The sequence below is a fragment of the Chiloscyllium punctatum genome, chromosome 5, assembly GCF_047496795.1.
Source record: "Chiloscyllium punctatum isolate Juve2018m chromosome 5, sChiPun1.3, whole genome shotgun sequence".
Taxonomy (NCBI): domain Eukaryota; kingdom Metazoa; phylum Chordata; class Chondrichthyes; order Orectolobiformes; family Hemiscylliidae; genus Chiloscyllium; species Chiloscyllium punctatum.
Window position 1 is genome coordinate 88,463,874 of NC_092743.1, and position 26,278 is coordinate 88,490,151.

General features: G+C 41.8%; 1 long non-coding RNA gene and 1 pseudogene across 1 annotated transcript in view; both read right to left on the minus strand.

Annotated features, from left to right (window-relative positions):
* The window catches only part of LOC140477213 (uncharacterized), a 56,252-nt gene extending 33,738 nt beyond the window's left edge, over positions 1 to 22,514 (minus strand). The window contains exon 1 of the long non-coding RNA XR_011960673.1: positions 22,409 to 22,514. This is a non-coding gene — a long non-coding RNA (uncharacterized lncRNA). The remainder of the gene's footprint in view (positions 1 to 22,408) is intronic.
* Positions 22,515 to 25,900: 3,386 nt separating this feature from the next.
* On the minus strand, positions 25,901 to 25,999 carry LOC140477533 (U6 spliceosomal RNA; annotated as a pseudogene).
* Between the last annotated feature and the right edge of the window lie 279 nt (positions 26,000 to 26,278).

Below are 26,278 nucleotides of genomic sequence, written 5' to 3' on the forward strand. Positions count from 1 at the left end.
TGGTTGAATGCAAGTCATTTGCTATGTTTAACTCAAATTATCTGTATGGTACATTACAGAGAGCATTGTGCAAGTTATATTAAGCTCAAAACAGGATAAAGCTTTTTTAAAAATACTGAACTTTCAACTGTATTTCGTTGCAGAAATTCAGTAAGGGAATTATTGTGTGATTAAGAATGGACTTGATGGACCAATGATGTTCTTTCAAAATTTTACTGCACATTAAACTTTACTTGTTGGTGACTACGTTACAGCTCTTGCAGGTTTACTGAGAAATTACCTGTGCTAAACTGTGCATCAACCTAATCAAAGTACATTTATAAAAGGTTACAGCATAGAAGGCTATTCAACCCATCATGTCTGTACAAGCTTCCAAAAGAGCTACCCAGCTAGCCCCATTCTCCAAAGCCAACTCTGTAGCCACCTAAATTAATTACTTTCAAATCGATTTCTAGTTCTTTTGAAACCTCCAATGGAATCCACTTCAATCACCCTCCCAAGTTGCATATTCCAAATCCGAACAAGTCAGAGTAAAGAAATTCCTCATATCACTCCTAGCTCGCTTGCTGAATCTTGTAACTGTGATCCATAACTACAGTAGTACCAACTAGTGGAAACAGAATATCCTTCTTTACACTGTCAAAAGTTGTTCATAATTTTGAACATCTCAATAAGGTCACCTCCTAAATCTTCTCTGCTCCAAAGGAGCAGCACAGTAGCTCAGTGGTTAGCACTGCTGCCTCACAGCACCAGGATCCCAGGTTAGATTCCAGCCTCGGGCGACTATCTGTGTGGAGTTTGTACATTCTCCTAGTGTCTGTGTGGGTTTTCTCCAGTTTCCTCCCACAGCCCAAAGATGTGCAGGTCAGGTGAATTGGCCATGCTAACTTGCCCATAGCGTTAGGGGCATGAGTCAGAGGGAAACACGTCTGGGTGGGTTACTCTTCAGAGGGTCGGTGTGGACTGGTTGGGCCGAAGGGCCTGTTTCTACACTGGAGGGAATTGAATCGAAATAAAATCCACTTTCTAACCTTTCCTTGGATCTACAATTTCCAATTCCTGATAATCATTCTAGTAACCTCACCTGAACCCTCTCTAGGGCTTTAACATCCTTCCTTAAATAAGCTACTGAGAACTGAACACAATACTCCCAATATAGTCTGACCAATGATTTGTAGAGGTGTAGCATCATATCCTTGCTTTTATACTCTATTTTATAAACCCAGGGACCCTATAAGGTTTCTTAACTACTTCACCTTGCCTGGCCACCTTCAGAGAATCATTCATGTGAATCCTCTCTGCTCCTGTACACCCCTTAAAGTTGTACCATTGAGCCCATATGGTTTGTTTCTTCCACCAAAATGCATTTCCTCACATTTCTCAGCATTGAATTTCATCTGCCAAGTGAATGTCCATTCGGCCAACTTGTCACTCTGAAGTCACTCTGTCATCCTCACAATTCTCTGTTCTGCCTAGCTTAGTTGTGTGTGCAAATTTGAAAATTTTGCCCTCGATACCCATCTCCAAATAGTTTATATAACTCAGAAATTGTAAAAGGGTCACAACAGTGATCCCCAGGCCATTTAGAACTAGTATCTAATCTGCGAAATGCCTATCTATATGTTTCCAATGTTGTAGCCAACTTCTCTCCACCTATCTTTGTGTCATCTGTAACGTAGCAACAATGCCCTCAGTTCCATCATCCAGATCATTATTGTATAACATGAATAGTCATAGTTCCAACATGGACTTTGGGAACTCCACGAGTCACCGGCTGCCATCCTGAAAAAGAATTCTTTATCCCCACTGTGCCTTCTGTTAGTCAATCCTCTATCCATGTCAGTACCTTGCCCCTAACACTACAGGCTCTTATATTATTTAGCATGCCACCTTATCAAAGGCCTCCTGGAAACCAAATAGATCATGTCCACTGTCTCTCTGTCTAACTTGCTTGTTACCTCCTCAAAGAATTCTAACAAATTTGTCAGGCATGATTACCCCTTGATGAAGGCATGCTGACTCGGCCTATTTTACCAATGCACTTCCATTGTCTTTTGTGAAGACATTAATCTGATTTAAAAACAGAAGCTTTGTAACAAAACCATTATATCAATGAAATATCCAGAAAACATTTTCTTTTATCTTCATTCAACCCAGCCAAAATTGAGAGATTAAAGAACCTTCAGCTTTGTATACGTTTAGGAGAGCTCCCAACTACAGCAGAATTATTGGTTTCCTGTAACAGCGATCTCTGATCTGTATCAATAAAATTGTTAACTAACACTAAATACTAAATAATTTCGTATTCATTTTTATGATCAGTTGGAGCTAGTTTCCCACACAACCTCTGCAGACAGAGGGGACGTCCCTAATTGCTATTTGCTGGATTTGAATCAAGTTCCCAGATGTGGAAAGAACCGTTGTACAACTCATGTCTTTACCCTTTCTTGCAAATTTATTTCTAATCTTGAGCAACCAAATAATTGTGGAAAATGTGTCTCCCATCATACACATGCCCTCCAAGTGTAATCCTGGGATCCAATGAATACAATGGAATTTGGAACATATTAGGACCTCAGTTTTGGGGATAACCAAACCCTGATCCATGCTAATAGGTTAACAGGAAACAAAGTTGGGATGAATGGGTCCTTTTCAGATTTGGAAAATGTAACTAGTGGAGTGTGACAGGGACCAGTGCTGGAGCCAGTTATTTATTATATATATGTACTACAGACAAATTTGTGAATGGCACAAAAATAGGTCTGAAATCAAGTGATGAGGATGACAGAGTCTGCAGATTAATGTAGACAGATCTCAGACAAGCCCCTCACTTCTGGGGCAGCAGAATGGCTCAGTGGCCACCACTGCTGCTTCATAGTACCAGGGACCCAGTTCAATTCCAGCCTCAGTGTCCGTGTGGAGTTCGCATGTTCTGTGTCTGTGTGGGCTTCCTCTGGATTCTCTGGTTTTCTCCCACAGTCCAAGGATGTACAGGTTAGGTCGAGGTCAACTGGCCATGTTAAATTGCCCATAGTGTCCAGGGATGTGTAGGCTAGCCATGAGAAATGCAGAGTTACAGGGATAGGGTAGGGGGGTCTGGGTCTCGGATGAATGCCCTTTGGAGAATGGGTGTGAACTTGTTGGGCCAAATGGCCTGTTTCCACAAAGAATGAATTAGAATAGAATTGATACAGCCAAGGACCAATTAATCCCAAACAAACATTTATGATTTGCTAACCAACCTGCCATGCAACACCATATCAAAAATGTTGAATGTCCAAACATACAACATGCACAGCTCTAACCTAAACCATTGCCTGTGGCACCTCAAAGAACTCAATTAAATTTGTTCGTCATGACCTGTCCTTGACAAAGCCATGTTGACTGTCTAGTATTAAATATACACTGGGAGAAAAAAAAAGTTACCTTATCCTGTATTATGGCCTCCAGTTTTCCCACAACTGATCTCAAGCAGACTGGTCTGTAGTTACCGGGGTTATGCTTTGACCCTTCCTTAAACAAAAGGTGTCACATTTGTAGTCATTCAGTCCCAAGGGAGCAATACGGTGTTCAAAGAGGCCTGAAAATTCCCTGTCAATGGCTCTGCAATTTGCTTCCTTACCCCTCTCAGCAATCTAGGATGCACCCCGTCTGGGGCTGGTAACTTCTTTACCTAGATTGCTGCCAGCCTTTTAAGCACCTCTTCATCTATCACTATACTGTTCAGCTGTTCAATGCCCACATTTTCGACTCGGCCTTTGTCACCATCTTCTAATTTAATAAGACAGAAGCAAAATATTCATTCAGTCCTCTACCATTTCCCTTGCTTTAGTGAACAGCTTACTCTGCGTATTCCTTATAGATCCCACTCTATGCTTCACTTATTTTTTTTTACTGTTAATATGAATGAAGATCATTTTACTGTTTCTTTTTACAGTTTCTTTTAGTGTAGCCTGCCATCTCTTGCTCATGCTTCCTCAGCCTTCCTTATTCTAGCCTCGGCCTTGCTCCTGCATTTGACATTCTCTTCCTGATTTCTACTGCTATCGTCAGTATGCATTATATGCTGATTTTTTTCCCCTTATTTAGTAATGTTACTTGGTTATTGACCTTACTAAGGACATATTCACTCATACACTGCAATTAAATTTCCCCTAACCTATGTTGCATAGCAAATAGTTCCTAGGTTTTCCTTGTAGCTAGAATTCAAGAGAGGCAATATTGTTCAAAATATTCATTTTAACAGAGTCATAGTCATAGAGATGTACAGCATGGAAACAGACCCTTTGGTCCAACCCGTCCATACCGACCATAAATCCCAACCCAATCTAGTCCCACCTGCCAACACCCAACCCATATCCCTCCAAACCCTTCCTATTCATATACCCATCCAAATGCCTCTTAAATGTTGCAATTGTACCAGCCTCCACCACATCCTCTGGCAGCTCATTCCATACACGCACCAACCACTGCGTGAAAATGTTGCCCCTTAGGTATCTTTTATATCTTTCCCCTCTCACCCTAAACCTATACCCTCTAGTTCTGGACTCCCTGATCCCAGGGAAAAGATTGTCTATTTACCCTATCTATGCCCCTCATAATTTTGTAAACCTCTATAAGGTCACCCCTCAGCCTTCGCGCTCCAGGGAAAATAGCCCCAGCCTGTTCAGCCTCTCCCTGTAGCTCAGATCCTCCAACCCTGGCAACATCCTTTTAATTCTTTTCTGAACCCTCTCAGGTTTCACAACATCTTTCTGATAGGAAGGAGACCAGAACTGCACGCAACATTCCAACAGTGGCCTAACCAATGTCCTGTACAATTGCAACATGACCACCCAACTCCTGTACTCAATACTCTGACCAATAAAGGTAAGCCTACCAAACGCCTTCTTCACTATCCTATCTACCTGCGACTCCACTTTCAAGGAGCTATGAACTTGCGCACCAAGGTCTCTTTGTCCAGCAACACTCCCTAGGACCTTACCATTAAGGTGTATAAGTCCTGCTAAGATTTGCTTTCCCAAAATGCAGCACCTCGCATTTATCTGAATTAAACTCCATCTGCCACTTCTCAGCCCATTGGCCCATCTGGTCCAGATCCTGATGTAATCTGAGGTAACCTTAACATCTTAAACACAACCCATTTCTGAAGGGTCACTGGACCTGAAATTTTAACTCCACTTTCTCTCTACATATAGTGGAGTTTCTCCTGTAATTTGTTTTTGTTTCACATCCCTCCCATCCTATGACTACTCCAGGATTTTATGCAGTTCTAAAGTAATCAACCTACTCAATATATTGTGTATCTAAGCTAAAAAAAAAAGAGAAACTTTTAGGTCTTCATTACTAACTACCTGCCCTGTCAGCTTCAGGGAACTGTACACACACAGTTAAGTACAGATATGGAACAAATTTATCAGCTTTAGTTTGTTCTAGCAAAGAATCGAGTAATAGATAATAGGGCAAGTACTTCATTTTGTGGCTTGAATCAAGTCTCTGCACGTAGCTTTCCTATTACTTGATGCACTGCAAAAAAGGTATCAAACAAGTACCTCAGTGTAGATGCCTTAAATCTGCTGTACAGAAATTGTAATGTTCCAATGAATTTAAAATAATTAAGGAAACATAGGTAATTAACTTTCATGACATTCAAATACAGGAAGGTTATTACCACTTCAAACATATTTTCTAAATTAACCTGTTCAGAGATGGTATTATGCACCCCCAAAGCAGAGAGACCTAAACCCTAGCCTCCTGATTCAGAGGTAGGGACACTACCACCATGCAACAACAGCCTTACATATCACTTAAAAACTACCATTTATAGAATATTTTCCAAGTCATACTTTTAAAATTAGACATTTGGTGTTTAGATAATTTCAGGGAATAATGCAAATTAGTTAATTTTGCAGTGATTTTAGTGTTATAGTCATGACAGCTCAGTTGACCATTCAGCCCAGAATCCATGCCAGGTCTCTTAAAGCACTATAATCAGTCCCATTCCACCCCCGAATTCATATCAAAGAGATAGCTACACAAAAAAGGTTTACTTTTGGAGAATAGAACCAACAGCTGATATCTATTCTTTGAATTTTATTAGTGACAATTTAGTAACAGCTACATTTAACTACTCACATTTCCACCTAAACTAAAGTCAACCCCTTCATTCATATCATGCAAAACTTAAAGCATTTAAACTGCTCAATGTACGTTCATATATCTGATAGTTCAGCTGGGTGGATGGTTAGTTTGTGTGGAGTGTGACACTAACAACAGTTTAATCCCTGCTCTGGTTGACGTTACCATGAAGGCTCTACCTTCCTAAACTTACCTATTGCATGGGATATGGTGTCCTTCAGGTTGAACTCACCATAGGTCATCTGTCTCTAATGGGAAAGATGGCAATGATTCTCTGTAAATGACAACTTTCACTTCTTCCAAATAACAGCTGGACAGGTACAGTAGGAAATAATTTCCTTTATTTGCCAAGAAATAATTTCCTTTATTTGCCAAGATTGATTGCCAAAGCTGAGATTATACTAGAACTGTAGAAAAATTGTAGACAACATCCTTATTAATACCCCTGTACTTCTGGGAGACAGTGGCATACTGGTAACATCACTGCACCAGTAATCTAAAGGTCCACGCTATTGATCTAGGATCATGGGTTCAAATCCCACTGCTGTGGCTGGTAGAATTCAAATTGTATGAATAAATCTGGAATACAAATGGTATTATTTGCTATAAAAAATACTACTGTGGGTGGCACAGCGATTCGCACTGCTGCCTCACAGCGCCAGAGACCCGGGTTCAATTCCCACCTCAGGCGACTGTGTGGAGTTTGCACATTCTCCCCGTGTCTGCGTGGGTTTCCTCCGGGTGCTCCGGTTTCCTCCCACAGTCCAAAGATGTGCAGGTCAGGTGAATTGGTCATGCTAAATTGTCCGTAGTGTTAGGTAAGGGGTAAACGTGGGGGTGGTTTGCGCTTCGACGGGTCGGTGTGGACTTGTTGGGCCGAAGGGCCTGTTTCCACACTGTAAAGTAATCTAATCTATTGAAGCAGGCTTTCAAGAAAATAATAATTTGTTGGGAATATGTTAAGAGTGAACTATAGTGTTCGAACTGGAAGCATGTGCTGGCCTGAATTGAAATCTGGGTCAGAACAGAAATTGCTGGAAAATTCAGGTCTGACAGCATCTGTGAAGAGAAAGTGGAGTTAACATTGAGTCCAGTGACCGTTATTCAGACCTGTTAGGAAAAGGTGGCATATATACACCAAAGCCAGAGGGTGTGTTGGGAGGAGTGAGTGAATAGGCAGAAATGGAACCTATGGAGACAGAACCAATTACGTTATGCCAGGGAGAAAGAAAAGCTGATCATGGGGACCACAAGTAGGTGAAAATGGGTTGGTTGTACTGAAAACCACCCTTGTCATGACAGGGCCTGGGATAGGACATAGAAGGTGGTGTACTGATTCTATTATTTAGAAAGTCCTGAAGACTGTAAAGATCCACAAGTGGGAAATGAGATGCTGTTCTTCGTTTGTGCTGAGCCTCAAAAAGTGTTACCCAGTACGTGTTTCATGTCCCAAATACAGAGGAGACCACAATGTGATCAGTGAATACAGTGGACTTGATCGAGTGAAGGGTGAGTAAATTGCTACTTAGAATGTGTCTGGATTCTTGGATATTGGGGACGTCAAACAAGCAAGTGTTGCACCTTCTCTGACTGCATCAGAAGGCCCTGTGGAGTGTGACGTGGTATTGGGAGTGGAGGAGTGAATCAGAGCACCCTAGAGGGCACAGTCCTACAAATGGTGACATAAGGGAAGGGAAGGAATGTCTGGTGATGGCACCTTGACATGGCAGAAGTGGCAGCTATGATACTTAGGATGCGGATGCTATTGGGATTGAAAATAAAATTCAGGGAGATTCTATCAGTGTTATGGGAAGGAAGAGAAGGGGTGAATGCAAAAAAAGAGGCAATAGGTCGGACACAGCTAGAAGTTCTGTCAACCATAGTGGTGGGGAATCCTTGGTGGAGGAACATTTCTGAGGTACTCCTGTGGAAGGTGGTATCATAGGAACAGATGTGATGCAGCTGTTGAACTAGGAAAATAAATGGAGTCTTTACAGAAAGCAAGGTGTGAGGATGTATAGTTCAGGTAACTGTGGGAGTCAGTATTTCTAGTGGATATCTCCAGTGGCTAGCCTATCCCCAGAAATGGGAACAGAGATGTTACGGAAACAGATCCTTGGTCCAACTCGTCCATGCTGACCAGATATCCTAAATTAATCTAGTCCCATTTGCCAGCATTTGGCCCATCTGACCAAGATCCCATTGTCCTCTGAAGTAATCCTCTTTGCTGTCCACTACATCATAATTTTGATGTCATCTGCAAATTTACTAGCCATACACCTTATGTTCATATCGAAATCAGCAGTGGACCCAGCAGTGATCATGAGGCACACCACTGATCACAAGCCTCCAGTCTAAACAACAAGCCAACATCACCCTGTCTTCTACCTTTGAGCCAGTTTGTATACAAAGGCTCGTTCTCCTTCTATTCCATGAGATCTAACTTAGGTTACCTATCAACCATGGGGAAAAATCTTGCCAAACTCTTTACCTGAAGTCCATATAGATCACGTTCACTCAATCTCTGCTGTCCATACCTGACATATGCTTCCTTCTTATTCTTGACCAAACCCTCAATTTCTCTAGGCATACAGCATTTGCTCTATCTACCAGCCTTCCCCTTCATCCTAACAGGAACAGTGTCTTTGGACTCTTTTAGATGTGGTCTATCCTTTTCCATCACTATTTTAAATCTAATAGAATTATGGTCACTGCCCCAAAGCTCACCCAGGTGACACCTCAGTCACCTGCCTTGCCTTATTTCCCAAGAGTAGGTCAAGGTTTGCACCTTCTCAAGTAGGTACATCCACATATTGAATCAGAAAAAAAACTTTATGCACAATTCCTCTCCATTCAAGCCCTTAACACTATAATGTCAGTCAACGTTTGGAAAGGTAAAAATCCCCTACCATAACCACCCTGTTATACTTACAGATAACAGATTTCTAACTTTTTTTTCTCAATTTCCCGCTGACTATTTTGGAGGCAGGGGTGGTATTCAGTTTAGTGTTGGGGGGGGGGGGGGGGGGGGCGGAATCTATCACACAATCCCAATAAGGTGATGATCGCTTTCTTATTTCAGTTCCACTTAAGTAATTCCCGGAATACATCCAAAATGTTTATATCTAATCAAAAACACCACTCCCCATCCTCTCTTGCCCTCCCTTTTTAAATCTTCTTCTAGCATCTGTACCCTGGAACATTAAGCTCCCAGCCCTGAGCAATGTCTCTGCAATTGCTATGATATCCCAGTCCCATGTTCCTAACCATTCCTGAGTTCATCTGCCTTGCCTATTAGGCCATTGAAATAAATGCAGTTTAATTTATCAGTCCGAGCTCGTTCAACTTTGTTCCTGCCTGTCCTGGCTGTTTGATGTACTCCTTTTCCCCAACTGTACCAGTCTCAGACTGATCTTTCCTCACTATTGCCACCTTGGCTTGATCCCGTCCCTTCCAATTCACATGCAATGTCTTTCTTATACAGTTCACTTCTACCCCAGAAGATATTCCAATGATCCGAAAATATGAATCCTTCTCCCCTACACCACAGGAAACTCCTGCACTACCCGCCTCCCTTTCCCAGAAGTCACCCATCTACCTCACTATCTCCCTCCTTGCAACTCCATCCATCACACCCCCTAGCTCCTGTAAATTCCTCATTGCCTCTAATTACTACTCCAATTAATCCATGCTATCTGATAGGATCCGCAACCATACACACTTCCTGCAGGCATAATCAGTAACATGGAAACTCTCCCTAACCTCCCACATGACAGGAAGAGCACATCACTATTAAAGGTCATCTTTGTATCTTATCAACAGACCCAGAAAATAGCACAGACTTACTGCTCCAGGCTAGCTTAGTATCTGCGTTTTTATACTTTTAAAGTTTTATCAAGAGGCATATCTCTATGACACTACACAAAAAAAACTCTACACACTATTGTAGATTTACAAAAGAAAATGTAAGGTTCTATTTTTACATGCTCTCGTGCTGTGAGCACCTACACAGGTTTCTCCAATGTTAGCTGTGAGTTTCACAATTTTTAGAACAAACTCTGATGGCTAGAGATACTTGAAACCAGTCAGCAAAGGAAGCAGCTGTGCAGATTACTGCTGGATCATACAGCAGTATAGGTTTCTTTCTCCATTTGAGTCACTGCCCATGTGGTCATTACCTTTGAAAAGGAGGAAGACAGACAAAGTGCCATTGTTTTGATCTTCCCCACCTTGCTCAAAGTTCCAAAACACTGCAACAACTTAAAAAGTAATTACTGCTTCTAGAGTTCCAGAAAAATCAATTCCCAACACTGAAAACATTTCAAAACAATAAAAAAAAGCAGCTCTTACAATTTTTTTCCATCCTCCATCTCGGAAATGGAGGAGTCCAATATGAACCAGTTGGAGGAGACGCAAGGTGGAAATTGGTCATGAAATTGATAAATGGTTTCAGTTCCAAATGATCAGCACTAATGATATCAATAACGTACCAGTGAAAGAGTTGTGGGGAGGGACTGAAGTAGCATTGGAACAAGGAAGATTCCGTGTACTCCACAAGAGACATGCAAAATTGGGGTCATGTAGATACTCATGGCCACACCAAAAAAAAGGAGTTAAAAGGAGAAGTTCTTCAAAGTTAGGACAAGCTCGGCTAGGTGGAGAAAGATAGTGGTGGATGGGACTGTTCAGGTTTTCTTTCCATGATTATGTGGAGAGCTCAAGATCATCCCAATGGGAGATGGACATATAATGGGATTGCACTTGCATGGTGAAGAGAAGGATGTTGGAGCTGTGAGCTGGAAATTCTGAAACTGATGTAAAGAGTCAGAAAATTTGCAGATGTGAGCGGGGAGGGATTGGACGAAGGGAGAAAAAATATTGATTCAAAGTAGGATGAGACACGCTCGGAGGGGCAGGAACAGGTAGAAACAATAGGTCTACCTGGGCAGTCTGATTTGAGGATTTGGGGTAGAAAGTTGAAGTGGGCTGTATGTAGTTGGAAGAGGGTGGAGGTTTTTGGGGTGGGGTGGTGGGGGGGTTCCTCAGATGAGATGAAAACCCTGAGGAACCCTTCCTCTGCTGCCTTTAGGACTCAATAGTGAATTGAATTCAATAACTTTGGAAACTGAACATATATGTCTTTTTCCACCCCAGCTACAGATACTGCCAGACCTGAGTTTCTCCAGCAATTTTTGTTTCAGCATCCACAATTTTTTTTTCATAGAAATTCAGGTTGCAGTTTCTCTTCCTCAAAGGGCACTGACAAAGCAGGCAGGATTTGAAGGTTTACAACATGAAACATGCTCTTTATCCTAACACATCCATACCAACCAGGTTCCCAAAACTGAATGAGTCCCATTTGCCTGCATTTGAACATAGAAAAACACAAAGCAGTACAGTCCCTTTGGCCCTCGATGTTGCGCCGACCGAAGCTTACCTAACCTACACTAGCCCAATAACCTCCATATGCTTGTCCAATGCCCGCTTAAATGACCATAAAGAGGGAGAGTCCACCACTGCTACTGGCAGGGCATTCCATGAACTCACAACGCGCTGAGTAAAAAATCTACCCCTAACATCTGTCCTATACCTACCACCCCTTAATTTAAAGCTGTGTCCCCTAGTAACAGCTGACTTCATTAGCGGAAAAAGGTTCTCACTGTCAACCCTATCTAAACCCCTAATCATCTTGTACACCTCTATCAAATCTCCCCTAAACCTTCTTTTCTCCAATGAGAAAAGCCCCAAGTGCCTCAGCCTTTCCTCATACGATCTTCCTACCATGCCAGGCAACATCCTGGTAAACCTCCTCTGCACTCGTTCCAATGCCTCCACATCCTTCCTATAATATGGCGACCAAAACTGCACACAATACTCCAGATGAGGCCGCACCAGAGTCTTATACAACTACAACATGACCTCAGGACTCCGGAACTCAATTCCTCTACCAATAAAGCCCAGTACACCATATGCCTTCTTCACAGCACTATTTACCTGGGTGGCAACTTTCAAAGATCTGTGTACATGGACACCAAGATCCCTCTGCTCATCCACACTACCAAGTAGTCTACCATTAGCCCAGTAATCCATCTTCTTGTTACTCCTACCAAAGTGAATGACTTCACACTTAGCTACATTGAATTCATATTTGGAACACATATTTGGCTCACTTCCCTCTAAACATTTCCTATCCACGTACCCGTCCAAATGTCTTAAATGTTGTAATTGTACTCACCTTTACCATTTCCTATTGTATTTTCATTCCACATACATTCCACCCTCTGCGTGAAAAAGTTGCCCCTTGTTTCCATTTTAAATCTTTTCCATCTCACTTTAAACCCACTTTAGTTTTAGACTTCCCTACCCCAGGGAAAAGACCTTGGCTAGTCACCTTATGTACAATTTTATAAACCTCTACAAGGTCACCCCTCAACTTGTGAAAGAGGTCCCAGCTTTTCCAGCCCTCTTTATAACTCGAACTCTCCAGTGGCCTTCATTTTTGCAGCAGCATCAGTAGTAGTGAGACCAAGGACCGGGAGCTGCCGGAAAGGTAAATTCATTCTTTAATAACTTCTCGTGATTAGGCAAGAGCACACGCTGAGCAGGAGCAGACACAGGACTGCTAAGTAAGTGAGATAATATATTTGTTTCGGGTAAAGCAGCCGCACACTACTCAGGCTATGTCTCCCACCCTTCCTCTTTTCCTAACCAAAAAAGGTTCTGTGCACCAAAATTGGCAACGTTATAGTTATTTTTTCCTCAATAGTTTCTTTGAGAATTCAGAACAGTAGGAACACATTAGGGCGGCTGCATGCTCCTCCTGTAGGAGGATGTGGGAGGTAAGAGTCACCACTAGTGTCCCCACTGACTTAATCTGTGGGAAGTGCACCCAACTCCAGCTCCTCACATTAGGAAACTGGATGGTGCCACAGTCCTGGATGTATCTGATTGAATCTACAAAAAGATTCTGAAGGGAGAGAGTGAGCAGCCAGAAATTGTGGTGCACATTGGTGCCAATGACATAGCCAGGAAGAGGGATGAGGATCTAAAAAGTGATTTCAGGGAGTTAGGGTGGAAGCTCAAAAGCAGGACAAGCAGAGTAGTAATCTCAGGATTACTACCAGTGCAAGCGAGGCGAAGAACGGGAGCGAGTGCAGCTAAATATGTGGCTATAGGGCTGGCATAGGAGGAAGGGCTTCAGATATGTAGATCATTGGTGTACCTTTGGGGAAGGTGGGACCTGTACATGAAGGATGGGTTGCATTTAAACTGGAGGGACACCAAAGTCCTGGGCAGGAGATTTGCTAGAACACTTCGGGAAGGTTTAAACCAGTTTGGTAGGGGGATGGGAACCAGACTACAGATCAGAGGAGAGGGCAGTTGTTGAATGGGAAGAAATAGAATACAGGATGTACAGTTGATAGGGCAAAGGGATGGGTTAAAGTGCGTCTGTTTCAATAAAAGGAGAGTCAGGAATAAGTGATGAACTTAGAGCATAAATCAGTATTTGGAACTACGACGCCGTGGCCGTAATGGAGACATGGATTTCACAGGGAAAGGAATGGCTGCTGGATGTTCCAGGATTTAAAATCTTTTAAAAAGAATGCGGGTAAAAGAGGAGGGGGAGTAGCATTGATAGAGAGGGCATCACAACAGCAGAAAAAGAGGCTGTTGAGAAGGGTTTGTCTACTGAGTCAGTATGGGTGGAAGTCAGGAACAGGAAAGGAGTAATCACTTTATTGCATGTTTTCCATAGTGCACACAGTCTGGATGGAGTTGATTTTGTCAGGTGTCCAGGAAGGATTCCTGACAGAATCTGTAGATAGGCTGACTGGGGGGAGGCCGTATTGAATTTGGTGCTAGGTAGTTAGCGAAGACAGGTATCAAATCTCCCAATGGGAGAGCATTTCGGTGTCAGTGACCACAACTGCCATGGAAGGGGATAGGAACAGAGTGTGGGAAGTATTTAATTGGGGGGAGGGTGGGGTGGAATTATACTAGACATGGAGTATGAATTGGGAACAATTGTTCCACAGGAAATGCACAACAAAAGTGCAAAGACTGTTTAAGGAGCACTTGTTGCACATGTTGGATAACCTTGGCCCACTGAGACAGGCAAGAATTGGTAAGATGAAGGATCCTTGGATGAGGAGCAGAGGAGCTTCGCGTCAAGAGAAAGAAGAAAGTTTACTTAAGGTTGAGGAAGCAAAGATCTAGCACAGCTTTAGAGGATTACATGGACCGAGGAGAGCTAGGAGGGGGCATGAGAAAGCCTGGGGGGGGGGGGGGGGGGGGGTAAACAAAAAAGAGGGGAGTGGGGTGGGGAGATTAAGGAAAACCTAAGGGTGTTCTACATGTACATGAGGAATAAGAGAATGATCAGAGAAGGTAGACCAATCAGGGATAGTGGAGGGAACCTGTGCCTGGAGTCTGAAGGGAAGCCCTAAATGAGTTTTCTTCTTCAGTATTCACTAGAGAGGGGGGATCTGGTTAATAGTGAGAACACAGTGGACCAGGTTAATAGGCTTGAACAGATTGATATTAAGAAAGTGGATGTGCTGGAAATTCTGGGAAGCATCAAGATAGATAGGTCCGGGGGATCCAAGATGGCGGCGACCCAGCAAGTCTGAGTCTACAGTGCTCCTCCCAAGACTTGGGCAAAGTGGGTCACCCACCCCGACCACACTCAGCAAATCATTTAAAATAACTGTTTAATTTAATTAATTGATCAGTGTTGAATTTAAACAATTTAATCTTCAGCAAAAATGACTAAAGGGAAGGGAGCCCACAGCTCTCAGCAAGCAGGAACCCCCCACCCCCCCAGCTGCAGCAGAGGCGTCCGCAGCCGCCCCGGGGGACTTACCTACGGTGGCAAGCCTCATGGAAATGATCTCTGGGCTCGGTGCGAAGATCGACACTTTCATTGAAGAATCCAGAAGTCAATGGGACTCACTCTCGGCCGCGCTGCAAAAGCACGACCGAGACATTAAAGAAATCGAGCGCCGAGACGGAGGGGTGGAGCTAAAGGCCGCGACCTCCAAAACTACAGCGCAACCGGCCGTGGATCAGGTCCAGACTCTTGAACAGCGAGTCCGGACATTAGAGAATCATACTGATGACCTCGATAATCGAGGTCGGTGAAAAAAATATTCGTTTGCTGGCCCTTCCCAAACGGGAAGAGGAAGGCCAGCTTACAGTGTTTCTCGAGCAGTGGCTGCCACAGCTTTTAAATTTGGAAGCTGGATCAGGCCAGGTAAGGGTGGAATGGGCCTATCGGGTTGCAATATGTGGGCCCGGCTCGAACCAGCACCCACACCCGGTCCTGTTCCGGCTGCAGAGCTATAGGGAGAGGCAGATACTCCTAGAAACCTCTAGAAATCTTGGAAAAGATTCCCAAGCCATGATCTATAAAGGATCCAAGATCATGTTATTCAAGGACTTTTCCCCAGCTCTGGTCCGTAAGAGGAAGGCATTCGATGAGGCGAAAAAGTGTTTAAGGGACTTAAATATTTAATACTCCTTACGCTACCCAGCGATGCTACGCTTTAACCATGAAGGATCTGTGTATAACTTCGGATCACCAGAAAAGGCTAAGGAATTCTTGGACTCTTAGATAAATTGTAAGAGACAATGGATGTTGGTTTGCCTTTCCCCCATTCCGGTTTATATCCCCCCTTTTTTTTTCTTTATTCTTACCTTAGCCAGGGGGTTTAGTTAATGTTGGTGGGGGAGGTGGTTACCTTATTCTATTTTACGTCTGTCTCTAGGAGCGGGGTTGTTTTTCCCTTGCTATTTTGTATTATTATATTTCATTATTATTTGCTAAGGTTGTAATTTCATAGTTATATATGTTTATACATGATATTAACATTACCAAATATATCCAGGTGTGTGGGGGGGGGGCGGGGTTAACTCTAGCTTTGTATTATATCTGAATTCTCCTCATTCTATTGAGGAGTGCCTGGGTCAAGGGTGGGGCACTGGTTGGGAGAGGATACGATGGACCTTTGGAAAGGAAGTACACCCCCTGGGAACAAGGGGGAAAAATCTCCATTTAAATACGTTATATACGTTTTATTTTTTTATTATTTAGAAATAGTTTTTTGTTATACTGTAGTGAGTGTATTAGAGAGCCTTTATTTTTGTGAATTTTATATGCTCGGGATGTTTTAGATAGGGTTGCCCCTCCCGAGGGGTCTCGGATTTGCCTGGATGATTATGGTTGATCAGTCAGTTAAGTGGTGCACCTGGAATGTCAAGGGGAGTAATTCGCCAGTCAAAAGGAAGAAAATATTATCAAATCTTAAGAAGGAAAGAGTTGATATAGCTCTCCTACAGGAGACACATCTGTCGGATAAAGAACACTTGAAATTACGACAGGGTGGATTTGATCAGGCCTTTTTTTTCTTCTTTTAGCTCAAAATGTAGGGGAGTTGTTATTCTTATCCGGAAGAATTTCCCTTTCAAAATCCTAAATCAGATAAAAGATGAATCTGGACGATATATTCTGATTAAAGCCCTTATAAATGGAGAAGAATATGGGATTTTAAATTTGTACTGCCCCCCCCGGCACACCCCTTTAAATTTATAACTGAAGCCTTCTCAAAATTGATGACTCTTGGTGCCCGTCATACAATTATACGGGGAGACTTTAATTGTATTATGGATCCAGAAATAGATAGGATTCCCAAGAGTACTGCAGGAGTATCTCCCAGATCTAGACAATTGGTGGATCTGAACAAAGAATTAGGATTAGTAGATGTATGGAGATGTCTTCATCCACAGGGCAGAGATTTTTCTTTTTACTCCAATCCACATAAATGCCATACCAGAATTGATGTGTTCTTTGCCCCCTCGATTTTTTAAAATTCCATATCATCCTGTAAAATAGGTAGTATAGTAATTTCCGACCATGCTGCTGTATATATGGAAACCAAGGCGAGGAATAATGGGACATCCCCTCAGCACTGGCGTATGGACCCCTTCCTAATGAAAGACAGTAAATTTGTAAAGTACTTTTCTCAAGAATTTAAAACTTTTTTAGAAATTAATTTAGGTACGGCTAGCAACCCATCAATGACGTGGGAAACCATCAAAGCTTATGCGCGAGGTTTGATCATCTCCTACTCAGCGACCCAGAAAAAATTAAAGGGAGACCAACAGCGTCTGCTCAAAGCTCGCTTAAAAGCAGCTGAAACTGCATATGCTGATAGACCTTCTATTATTAAATTGCAATGGATTACGGCCCTTAGGACAGCTCTAAACACTACGCTTACCCAAACGGCTAAGCAGGAAATATTATTTGCAAAACAAAGGTTATATGAATTTGGCGACAAACTGGGTATATACTTCGCATTTCTTGCAAAGAAAAAGAAAGGCCCCTCAAACCATCACATCTATCAAGGAAAGTACGGGTATTTTGACTCATAATCATAAAAAGATTAATGCAATCTTTAGAAAATTTTATTCTGATTTACATAAATCGTAGGATTGTGAAGGCAGGATTAGGAGGATGCAATCATTTTTAAAAAATTTGATCTTTCCGGGCCTAACTCCAGAACAGGTATCGGTCTTAAATGCTTCCCTAACAGTCCAAGAAATACTTGACACAATCAGGCAACTTCAGAGCAGTAAGACACCTGGCCCAGATGGTTTTCAAGCTGAATTCTATAAAGAATTTACAGAAATATTGGTTGGTCCACTTATGGACATGTATAACTATGCATATAGTCAGGGTTGTCTCCCACCTTCGCTGTAAGAGGCAAATATCTCTCTTATCCTTAAAAAAGGAAAGGACCCAGGAGATTGTACGTCATACAGACCAATATCCTTGCTAAATGCAGATTTTAAAATCATTTCTAAAACGTTAGCATTGAGACTAGAAAGGGTACTGCCATATATCATAAAGGAGGATCAGACAGGGTTTATTAAGGGCCGTAGATCATCCAATAATATTAAAAGGGTTTTGAATATGATTCAAGCCTGTCATCAGGGAAAGATACCAGGAGTAGTAGTTTCATTAGACGCGGAAAAAGCATTTGATAGGGTTGAATGGTCATATTTGTTTTACACATTAGAAAGGTTTGGCATTGGAAAGATGTTTACCAAATGGGTCTCAACATTGTATAGTGATCCCAAAGCAGTTGTGGTTACCAATGGATTAGGTTCGAATAGCTTCAGTGTGGGTAGGGGCTGCCATCAGGGATGTCCTCTCTCGCCATTGTTATTTACATTAATAATTAAGCCACTAGCAGAAGCTATATGGGCTGATCCTAATATAACGGCCCCGAGGATTGGTACGGGTAAACATAAAATTTCCCTGTATGCAGATGATGTTCTTCTATTCCTCAGTAATCCTCTGATGTCCGTACCGCGCTTAATCCAAGTTATTAATACATTTAGCGCATTCTCAGGCTATAAAATTAATTTCTCAAAATCGGAAGCTATGCCAATGGGTGGCCTTGCTATGATACCCCACTTAGTGGATGGATCCCATTTTCCGTTTTGTTGGTCCCTGGAGGGTTTCTTATATTCAGGCATTTTTATTACCCCAGTATTTGGTCAGTTATACAAGGCTAACTTTGTGCATTTACTGGAAAGGATAAGGCAGGACCTCCAGCGATGGGGAGACCTTCCAATTTCCTGGCTGGGTAGAATAGCACTAATTAAAACGAATGTCCTGCCCCGTCTCCTATACCCTATGAGAATGCTTCCGGTGATGCTGCCGAGGATGGCACTACATAAATTATATAGCTGGAATCATAGACGACCCCTCATTAAGCTGAAGAAGCTACAGCTTCCACAGGCAAGGGGAGGATTGGACTTCCCAGACTTTAGGAAATATCAGTTAAGTTCCTTATTAAGTTACATAGCTGATTGGGTCTTGTTTGATCCACAATCAATCTGGCTGGACATCGAGGCTTCTCAAGTAAATGCCCACTTATTAACCTTTTATTTTCAGACAAGAGGAAAATCATTACAGATTACTGTAAAAACCCTATAATACTAAATACAATTAAAGCTTGGAATATAATGCGGCAAAATGAGGGCAATTCACATAAAACATCCCCCTATGCACCGATAGTGGGAGCATAGGGATTCCAACCGGGGTTTACAGACGCCACTTTTAAACTCTGGAGATCCAGGGGTATCTCATGTCTAAGGGACCTATTTAAAGATGGGGTCTTGATGTTTTTTGAACAGCTGCATCAGAAATTCGGATTACCTAATAAAGACCTCTATCGATACTTCCAAATTTGAGACTATATACAGAAGAAGACTACGTTATTAGATAGTCTTTATAAATCAGATAGAGAATGTAGAGTACTACGACCAATGGGGGTATCCTCCATCAGTACCATTTATCATTTACTACATGAAGTAGTATTGGGAGATATGGACAATCTGCTTAAAACATGGGATCAGGAATTGGGACTAGAAATCTCTATAGAAACGTGGAATGACATTTGGGAAAACGCCAGAAGAATCACCATCTGTAACAGAACTCAGGCTATCCAGCTGAAGATACTTCATAGGGCCCATATAGCACTGGATCGATTGGCAAAATTTAAGGCAGGGCATCTCCAATGTGTCCCAAATGTAAAATAGAGGTGGGGACTCTTGTACATTGTCTATGGACCTGTCATAAGATACGTAGATACTGGACTAAAGTAGCAAGTGCCCTGACAGAAATTTTAGGAACGGAAATTAAAGTGGACCCCGTGTCTCTCCTTTTGGGCTTTTCGAACTTATCCTCCCTGGACATGCATGGGAAGAGACTATTTTCTATTGTCTCTTTCTGTGCAAGGAAAAATATTTTGGTAAACTGGGTGGCTGAGGGTCCCCCTGGACTTTCAAATTGGCACAGATTAATTATAGATTGTATTTCCCTTGACTTCCTTACAAATATGGTGCACCGAAAGACCGAATTATTTTATAAAATATGGCAGCCCTTGAATTATATGAATACAGATATTTTGGCTATCCTAACAAGGGCTTTTATTTAATTGAGATTACGAACCTGGCTGGTCCAGGGCCCCTTGGGAGAGGAATCCCGCACGAATACGGGTTTTGTTACATTTGATGTTAACACATTCTGAGCATGTATCTCACTACCCAATTTCTATGTTATCCGCTGTTTTTTTTTCCTTTCTCTTATCTGAATAATGTAAGAGACTTAAATATACACTCTGGTTAGTTGTAGGTTAGATTAGTAGTTAGTTGAGTTTTGTTTATTTTTCCTCAGTATTTTTCTTTTGTTAAATTTTGGTTATTATATATTTAAGATTTAATTGTATATCAATGTTTGTACTTGAGAGTTTTGTTTATTTTTGTAAACTTGTAAAAATTTTAAATTTCTAATAAAAATATCTATAAAAAAAAGATAGTTGGCCCCCCAGAGCCGACCAGATATATCAAAGGTTACTACGGGACGGGAAGCGTGGAATGAGATTGCTATGCCTCTGGTGATGATCACTGCATCCTCACTCTCTATGGGAGTAGTACCGGATGATTGAAGGGAAGCAAATGCGACACCTTGAGGAAATCACAGACCAGTCAGTTTTACATCTGTGGAAAGCAAGGTACTGGAAAGGATTCTGAGAAATAGAATTTATGACTATTTGGAAAAATGTAGTTTGATTTAAGATAGTCAGCATGGCAAGTCATGCCTCACAAGCCTGGAGTTCTTCAAGGATGTTACAAGACAAGTTGACAGTCGAGCAGTGGATGTGGTGTATATGGATTTCAGCATTTGACAAGGTTCCCCACGGTAGGCTCATTCAGAAAGTTAGGAGGTACAGGATACAGAATCGGCTGGCCGAAAGAAGACAGTGGATGGAAAGTATTCTGCTTGGAGGTCAGTGACCAGTGGTGAATTGTGGGATCTGTTCTTGGGCCTCTGCTCTTTGTAGTTTTTATAAATGACTTGGATGAATAAGTGGAAGGGTGGGTTAGTAAGTTTGACAATGACAGTGTCGAGGGCTGTTGCAGGCTACAAGACGACATTGACAGAATGCATAACTGAGCTGAGAAGTGGCAGATGGAGTTCAACATGGATAAATGCAAAGTGTTTCATTTTAGAATGTTGAATTTGAAGGCCAAATACATGGTTAAAGACAAGATTCTTGGCAGTGTGGTAGTACAGCAGAATCTCAGGGTTCACGTACACAGATTCCTCAAAGTTGTCATTCAAGGTGATTGGGTTGTTAAGAAGGCACATGGTGTTTTGGATTTCATTAGCCAAGGGATTGAGTTTAAGAGTCACAAGATTTTGCTGCAGCTCTATAAAACCCTGGTTAGACGACACTTGGAATATTGGATCCTGTTCTGGTCACCTCATTAGAGAATGTAGATGCTTTAGAGAGGGTGCAAAGGAGATTTACCAGGATGCTGCCTAGATTGGAGGGTTTGTCCTTTGAATGGAGGTTGAGTGAGTTAGAGTTTTCACACCGGAGAGAAGGAAGAAAGAGAGGTGAATCGATAGTGTGTACAAGGTAATGAGAGGCATAGAGTAGATAGCCAGAGACTTCCCCAGGGCAGAAATGACTGTCACTAGAGGTCATAATTTTAAGGTGATTGAAGGAATGTATAGGGAAGACATCAAAGGTAGATTCTTTATGGGGCTGCATGGAATGCACTGCCAGCAGTGGTAATAGAACCAGAGACATTAGGGACATTTAAGCGACTACTGGACAAGTGCAAGGACGGAAGCAAATTGAGGGGTGTGTAGGTTAGGTTGACCGTGGGACAAAGGGCTTGTACTATTCTACGTTCTACAAATCTTGGATGCACCCTTACCAATTTAAGTACATTCTTCCTATAGCAAGACGATGAGAACTGTACACAGAAGCTACGTTCCAAATGCACATTAAAACGAAACAGCGGCAATGCAACGTACAGCCCTAATTGGAAAGCAACTATACAACCTGCATTCACCCGTTTTGCATAAGTCTGCCAAGTTACAGTATAGCACCAGCTTCCGACTTGTGAAAGGAGACCAGTATGGCAGGTTCTCTTTCACGTTAGGTCAGAAAATTCAAGATATCCTTGGACTACCTTCTGAGAGACCGATGCGGGCTCTGAAAAGTTTCGTCGAACCAGCAAAAAAAAACGACGGTTTAATCTACGTTTAATATAACCACCTCGAGAAGCTTTGCCCCTTTTCAGATAAGAGCATGTTTTGCCCGCACAATATCCTGTAATTCCTTGGAATGTTCAAAACAGCACATCCGCTTTCAGATTTAGAAAAGGAACATTGAAAGAACCAAACCTCCTGTACACCTCACTCCCACAGCAGAAACACCACACAATACTCTGCAACAAACATCAGTGACATTATTCACTCTGAGCAGTAATGCCGCCCCTTCCGCCACGCGCCCAACCGAAATACCTTCCAGAACAGGCAGGCGCGCGCCCCCCCCCGCCTCCGTTTAAACGCACCAATCGTGCCCCTCTGAAGTTTTGTCTTCTGGCCTAACCCCAGGGGTACACGGGGAGGGTAAAAATAAAACGGCTTTCTTCCACCATTTTAGGGTCTTTGTGAGGATGGAATGAGATGGTGGGTGAGGAAAGGCATCTGGGATGTTGAACACGAGAATTTCGATTAAGCTTTTGGTTTAAAAAAAATAATGCGATCACCTAGCAACGGATAGGGTGAGTGCCCAAAAGGTACATTTATAGCGCAGATAAAGGCCATTCAGCCCAACAGGTCTCCACTGATTTTTTACGTACCACAGAAACTTCACCTAATCCCATCAAAGTTACAAATTACAGAACATCGGGTTATAGTCCAACAGGTTTACTTGGAAGCACTAATATTCAAAGAGCTGGTACATCATCAGACAACCACCTGATGAAGGAATGGCGCCCTGAAAGCTTATTGGGCGAAAACCTGGTGTTGTGTGATTTTTTAAAAACTTTGTCCACCCCAGTCAACACTAGCACCTCAAGTCATAATCCCATCAAAACATCTTTCTAAAATATACAGAAAATGGTAGAGGGGAACATCAGGGTTTGATTTTGTTTGATTTGATATCCAAATTGACTTAGATTGTTAATATTCTTGAGCTTACTTCACAGATGCTGCCTGACCTACCGAGCATTTTCATTGTCTTTATTTCAAATTTCTAGCATATTCAAATACTTTGGATTTGTCTTAATGCTGTATATTCGATGCCTTTCTGCTTCACGTGCATAGTTTACAGGGAGGTGAACGTTTAGTGGTATTATCGTTGGATTGTAAATCGAGACACTCAGGTATGTTCTGAGGACCTGGTTCGAATCCTGTGGCAGATAGTGGAATTTGAATTCAACCTAAATAAAAATCTGAAATTATGAGGATTTGAGCTACAGGGAACGGCTGAATAGGTTGGGGCTGTTTTCCCTGGAGTGTCGGAGGCTGAGAAATGACCTTATAGAGATTTGTAAAATCATGAGGGGCATGGAAAGGGTAAATAGACATGGTCTTTTCTCTAGGATGGAGGAGTCCAGAACTAGAGGGCATAGGTTTAGGGTGAGAAGGGAAAGATTTAAAAGGAACCTAAAGGGCAATATTTTCACACAAAGGGTGATGGATGGAATGAGCTGCCAGTGGAAGTGGTGAAGGCTGGTACAAGTACAACATTTAAAGAGCATTTGGCTGGGTATATGAATAAAAAGGATTTAGAAGGATATGGGCCAAGTGCTGGCAAAGGGGACTAGATTAATTTATGATATCTGGTTGGCATGGACGAGTTGGACTCAACAATCTGTTTCTGTGCTGTACATCTCTACGACTTCATGACCATGAATCTATTATCAATTGTCTGAAAACCTCCTCTGGTTCACTAATGTCCTTTAATGTCCTTATTTGGTCTGGCCTACATGTGACTCCAGACCACAGCAATATGATTGACTCTACTTAGAGATTAGGGAAAGACAATAAATGCTGGGCCACCCAGTGACACCCTCATCCTGTGAGTGAATAAAAAAGTTAGCTTCTCCTGAAATGCAGTAATGGCATTTGGTTCAACCATAAATAGTGAGTTCCATATTCTCCCCATTCTTGACTGACTTATTGAATATATTAATAATTAAATGTTTATGATCCCTAATTTTGGACTCTTAAAATGAAATATTTTAGTTTGAATGGAAAATTACTGAAGGTATCTTCATGGATTCATATTTACTGTTTGTAATGCATGTTTCTTTGTAAAATTAGTTACAAAAAATACTAATATGCAGTTGGTAGAAATTAATAGCTTACTTTTATAGAAAAAAAATTTGTGAGAGAGTGTGATAACAAAAAGGCTTCAATAATTGCCTAATTACTTAGACAAGGTTGAGGTAGTCCTTCTTTAACAGTTGAGGTCATAATCAATAGTGGTAGTTTGAGAATTCTAGGAATTTGATCAGGAATTCAAAATTGGTAATAATTGGCCAAGCCTTCTTGATCTGGCTTTTCTAAATAAACCAGTAACTAGATATTAGACAGATGTTACATGAGTTCGAGATGGTGACACATCCTTGCCATTGCTGGTTGCCTTGAATGGCAGAGTTTGAGAGGTTATATTGCGGAAAGTTTTTAGTAAGGATTTGCAGTTTACCTTAGAAATAATAAATGCAACTGTTCCAGTCTTATATTTTTAAAGGCTGCATTGGGCTGAACGCGTTCTAAAAGCACAGCAAAAGTGCACTTGCTTGAAGGTAGAAAATGCAGGTGCATCATATTGAAGAACAAAGTGTTGAATTGTAAGAGAATGAATTTTCCAATTAACTTGAGGTCAACAGTAGAGTTACAGTTATGCTTCTGCGATGTAGTTAAGACAAATCCCTAACACAACAGTATTAAAAAGCACCAAGAGGCCAATCAAACTTTTTAATGGACACATAGCAGAAAAAATGTAAGGGCAGTGCAATTTTGATAGTGTAGTACCATGTTAAAATCTCAATTGTTCAGAGGAGCTGGCTGCACAGCTGGAGTCCGGAGACTCACGAAAATACGTGGCAGTTTGACTGTTTAAGTGGTGCAAATGGCAAGCCTCAGGGCATATGCAGGCAGATACAAGAACTGAGAGCGGTCTTTTAATTCAGAGAGTACCAGCCCTCAGATTTTCCCCATACTCCTTAACTGCTATCCCTGTTTGGACAGTGAATCTGGATGTGCTTGTTACTTAATTGCCTTACAGAAAATTGATTCAGAAGAAACCATGCTCTGATGGCTGAGTTCTGACCGCTTGAGTGATCCTGATGGCTGAAACAGTGAACACTATGTCTGGAAATTGCAGTCCACTTCGTCTGGACTAATTTCATCTCCTTTCCATTCGAGAACGCTGGCTGTACTATTTAATGTGAGACTGTTAGTCCTAAAGAGCAAATGATTCTTCAGATGTATGGAGTAGCACAAGGCACAAACAGCACAAACTCCATCAAGTAACAAGGATAACTTGCTTTTATATACTGCCTTGCACAGAGTTACAGTTGTTTCTGAAGTGTTGTCATTGGTGTATATTGTAGAAAATATTGCATCCAATTGCACACAAACAGCAATGTGATTATCATTAGGCAATTAATTTTAATGGGTATTGGTTGAAAAATTAATATTTACCAGGATACTGGGACAAAGTTCTTGCTCTGAAGTAGTGTTATGCATTGTTTTGCATCCACTGGAGAGAGAAGGTTTGGCTCATCTGAACTACACTTATGACAGTGCAAAAATCCCTCCATACTGCAATGAATGTCAGTCTTAATATTTTTGTCTCTCCTTTGGGTGGATAATAAGACAAGTCATGTTTAAAACTTCATGAATTTGTGTATCATCTTTGCATAGGGACCATGCTAATCTTCTCTATATCGTTCATGACAATCACCTGATGAAGAAGCAGCTCTTTGAAAGCTTGTGCTTCCAAATAAACCTATTGGACTATAACCTGGTATTGAGTGATTTTTAACTTTGTCCAACACTGGCACCTCTAAATCATTTCAGTTTTAAGATATGTGCTGCCGCCCAACATCTCTGTCTCAAGCTTCCTTCAGTGCTCCAGCAAGGCAAAGCTCATGCTGGAAGAATAGCTATTTTTTTGTTTGGAGAACTGCAGACATGAGGACTCAATATTAAGTTCAATAATTTTAGGGCCTGAGCACCTTCTCTCATGTCTTTACC